Raw genomic sequence first — 4747 nt, 5'->3', positions numbered from 1 at the left:
TCACGACAACGGTAATGAAATCATTATAACACCAACTTAGCCGTATAACTCAGCAAACATACATATAGCTCACCATCAACTAACAACCACCATAGTCTTCTTATAAAATTAGTAAATATTTACTAGCAAGCATAGCTCCCCGACACAACATTCCTATATCGACAATCCACCAAATCGAACATGTAGATCAAGACATATCCTTCCCATAGGCTTATGATATTTTAGTCCTTCACTGCTCATGAGTCGTACACATAGCAACTGTGCCACATCACGCTTCAGCTGCGCAATTCTGATCATCCACCTTAAGTCAGCGTCCTCATTAAAATTTTCGTCCACTATCTAGTTTACAAGTTTCAATCTAGTTTCGAATTTCTTTAATATCCACCATAAATTCGTTGTTCACTTTGGTATCCTCAATTGTAGCAACCTGCCCTAAAATTTTTAGATTTTAGAGTCGCCACCTATTCTACCAGGGCGAATAGGAAACCCTACGAAGTTTAAAGATCTGGGTAAGTTATTATAATCAGGTCAATGGAAGGTGTTAGGCACCCTTAACCCTTTCCTAAGGTTTTATTTAAGGCAAAAGTTTATGGCTTAAGAGTATTAAGGTAAGGTTTGTGGCTATGTAAAGAAAGATCACGGAAAGTTAATAGGTAAACCTTAAACCTATTGAAGTTTTGGGGAAGGGGGGGCTCGCCTTGGTTATCCAAGTGCCTACGTACCTCCTTAGGGAGGATCAGAGTCTACGTAGTTCAGGGTATGTTGGTGTTTTTTAGAGGTTGTATGCCTTTGTAATTTGTAAGTTGAAGGTGCGTTTTATATCAATTGCAGTACGCAGTTTTGCAATCGATCGCAATTTTGTGTAATTAATAGTTTATGAAAAGATTAAGGATTTATTATATGGCATACAACCCTATTTAATATTGTTTTGATGTTTCGTTAATCGCGTTGATCAATCGATTTGGTCAATATAATTAACAAATTAATAAAATAAAACCTTATTACTAATTATCATAACCGATTGGTTCGATTAAAATAATTAGCCGATTAAACTTGATTTGAATAGATTAAAGACCATAAACAAAATTAATAATTTTAAATAAAGAATTATGAAGGATATTTTAAATAATTTCATAGTATTCGTTAATTACTTTGATCAATAGATTTAATCAACATAATTAATAAATGGGATTTTAGAAAGATTTAGTGTAATTATTGATTATTAAGAAAAAAAACTAATTTATTACTAATCGACGCGATCGATTGATTCGATCAAATTAATTAGTAAATTGAATTTAATTCATGTGTAGAAAATTTCAATTAGATAAAAAATATTAATCTTAGTATTGTTTAATCAAAAGGATTATTATTAATCAGCGCGATTATTGAATATAATCAGACCAATTAACAATTATTTGATTAAAAATTAATTAAAATTATTCATGTTACTTAAAATAATTAATTATTTTGAAAATGTAGGGGGTGTATTTTATGTTTGATAAGTAATTTGGGGGTGTATGAATAGCAAGGGGCTAGGCCCAGATATATGTTGGATCCGTTTGGTTAAGTGTGTATGTGTGTACTGTATTATGGTAGGTCGCTAGATCTTTGATCGTTTGATCTGGGACATTAACATCTAAGGACCTGCATGTGATCTTGGGTGAGGGAGTATGGTAACGTGTGCGCACTGAATCAAAGTTCATGTGTGGGACATGTGGCTATCAAGAAGCCACATGTCATGAATCGGTCGGTTGAACGAGTGCTACATCTCCTCTCTCTCACTCTCCATTTCATTTTCTCATTTTTTTCTCTCTCTTCTCTCTCGGTCTCCGTCCCTCTCTCTTGTTCTTCCCTCTCTCACAACATAAACCCAAAAAATCACCGTGGACCGCCCCTGAACCCACCGTGGACCACCCTCCGAACCCAGATTTCCGATGAATATTCATCGGAATCTTCAACCTCTCACCCAGATCTTCTCCCTTGCACTCTGATGAAGATGAATCTTCATCTTCAACCCTTGGCCAAACCCTTGAAACCCTTCTATATTGAAGAACCCTAACCTTCAACCCAACCCTTAGAACCCTTAGAACCCTATCAATTTAAACCCTAACCCTATGTTATTAAGAACCCTAACCCTTATTTTCCAGAAAAAACAATCAAAATAAACACATGCAATCGATTCAATCAACCAACCTAAGCTAAGTTTCCGATTTAGTTACCTTTTGCCTTGAATTTCTGGATCGTTTAAGCTCTAATCCCTGTGTTAATCTCACTCTCTTTCTTTGTTTGTAGGTAAGGCGGCCTAGCTCAAGGGTTAGGGTTCTAACGACGAACCCCAATTCCTTATGGACGACGAGCTTTAGTGAAAGGTGTGGATTCGCAGCAAGAAGGGGTTTTCGTCTCAAAATTTCTGCCCCCTTCTTTTTTGATTAGGTTTAGCTTTATAGTTCTTAGGGTTTGTTTGATTTAGGAAAAATTAGATTAGGTTATGTATTGATTTAGTTTTAAATTTTTTAATTTGGTCAGATTTGTTGTAATTATTTCCGATTTGATAGTATGGAATATTTTTGTTAATGAAATTGATCCTTTCTGAGATTTGGTTTGCTTGATTCGTTGGGCCTAGGAAAATTTATAGATTTAGGGTTTGTGGTGTTGAGGTTGCGCCGTTGGTGTAGAAGATGGTGAATAGTGGGTTTAATAACCCTAGTTGACCGAGTCAACTATCCCCGAATAATAATAAATAATAATAAAACAATAAAGTCAATTATAATTAACAATTTTATCACATTTACTATATTTTATTTTACTAAACCTAATTATTAATAAAAACATATTTTAAAATAATTAGTACAAAACAAAAAAAAAAGATTTTTATTAATATACAATTTTTATTAATCAGAATAAAAATAAATATCAAACCAAAATATGTTAGTAAAAAAAACATAAAATTCTAAAAATACATATATAATTTTAACACAAATACTAATTTTTCCTTCAAAAAAATAAATGTGTATATCCATAATTATTTTCAATATATATTTATTTAATGAAAACTAGTAGAAATAGATGATGCTAATGGGTCTAAAAGCCAAAATAAGTGCTAAACACACCCCTTCCTTTTTTATAGGTTGTAAGAGAATGCGCTTAACAATCAAGATGTTAAGCCCAACAACATCCTTTAATATTTATACTCCTCCTATACAAACAAGTATTATGTAGAAGAAGAATATAAGGTAAATTTTGGGGTATGACAGTTGCCCCTATTTAATTATCTTGGAAGTAATGGCGTGAGGATACGCAGGTCTCACGCTTTTCGGATCGAATTTACCTTGTACTGGATTGTGAAAGAAGAGAATCGTTCCGCTAAAGCATGAGACTTACATAGCGAGGACTCGCGGTTCGTTGTGTGGAAAATGGTCTACTTGTTATAGTGCTAGCAAGCTTTCGCAGTTTGTAAACAATTCACCTACTATAGTTCTAGTAAGTTTTCGCAGTTTGTGTAAAGGGAAGGATTTACTATAGTTCTAGTAAGCCCTTGCATAGATCCTGGATGAGAAAGAGTTTACCTGCCATGGTTCTAGTAAGCTTACCTGCGTAAATGGGATCACCTGCTATGGTTCTAACAAGCTTACCTGCGTAAAAGGGATCACCTGTTATTGTTCTAACAAGCTTACCTGCGTAAAAGGGATCACCTGCTATGGTTCTAGCAAGCTTACTTGCGTAAGTGACACTCTTGCTACAATGCTAGCAAGATCACCTGTATAAAAAGATTCACTTGCTATAGTGCTAGCAAGATTATCTGCGTAGAAAGATTCACCTGCTATAGTGCTAGCAAGCTTATCCGCATAGATTTCTTGACACATCCGTAGAAATCAGAGGTATAGGAGCGAGTAACCTGGTACTGTATACGTTGTATGTACGAAGTCGTGTTGTATGATTGTAAGTAAGTTGTATTGTAAATGCGTATGAACCATGTGTATGCATGTGATCCTGCTGTTTGTACAATGTGGATGTATGAACCGTTTGTATGTGAGTAATGTCTGATAGTATGATGCTCGTGCAGCATGTATAATCATTGCAAATGCATGATGTCTGGATGTCGAGTGTAAATGTTGCATGTATGTATGCTAATGCGCATGTATGTATAATGATCCTAGAATTTATCTCCTCATAACCCATTGAATTTGTTTAACCCTACTTGGCCTTGTGCCACGACTTTGCTTATGTCCGTTCATAATGTTTATGCGTAGAATGTTTCTGAGAGGAACTTTGGGTTTCAGTCTCCTTCTAGACCATTAGGTCCTGAACCAACCCCCTGGTACCCTTTGACTTTTTGAATTTTCTAGACATTTTGAGATGTGTGGGGTGTTATTTAGAATAAATCCTAGTTCGGATTGTATTTGAATGATCTGTTGATAATGTTTTTTGTGATTGTAAAATATCCTTTGTAAAAGGATCGTGATATATCAAAGTGATCACGGCATAGGGCGTATATTATCCTCCGGAAATTTTTCGCAGTTTCGTTTCGTTGCTTTTGTGTTGAAATTTTTGTTTTGTAAGTTCCCCATAGTAAATTCAGTATAAAGTTTATGAAAATTTTGTCCTTTGCAAATGGTATTGAAATAACGAGAAAGTGCAGTATGAAGGAAAGAAAAACTTTTATTGATATTTCCTTAAATCGGCGGATGTACAAGGTGTGAAAAGAAAATGACAAATAGAAATGATATTAATACTGCCGTTGCTCCTT

The sequence above is a fragment of the Vicia villosa genome, linkage group LG7 (genome assembly GCF_029867415.1).
Source record: "Vicia villosa cultivar HV-30 ecotype Madison, WI linkage group LG7, Vvil1.0, whole genome shotgun sequence".
Taxonomy (NCBI): domain Eukaryota; kingdom Viridiplantae; phylum Streptophyta; class Magnoliopsida; order Fabales; family Fabaceae; genus Vicia; species Vicia villosa.
Note: the sequence above shows the minus strand (reverse complement) of the source record.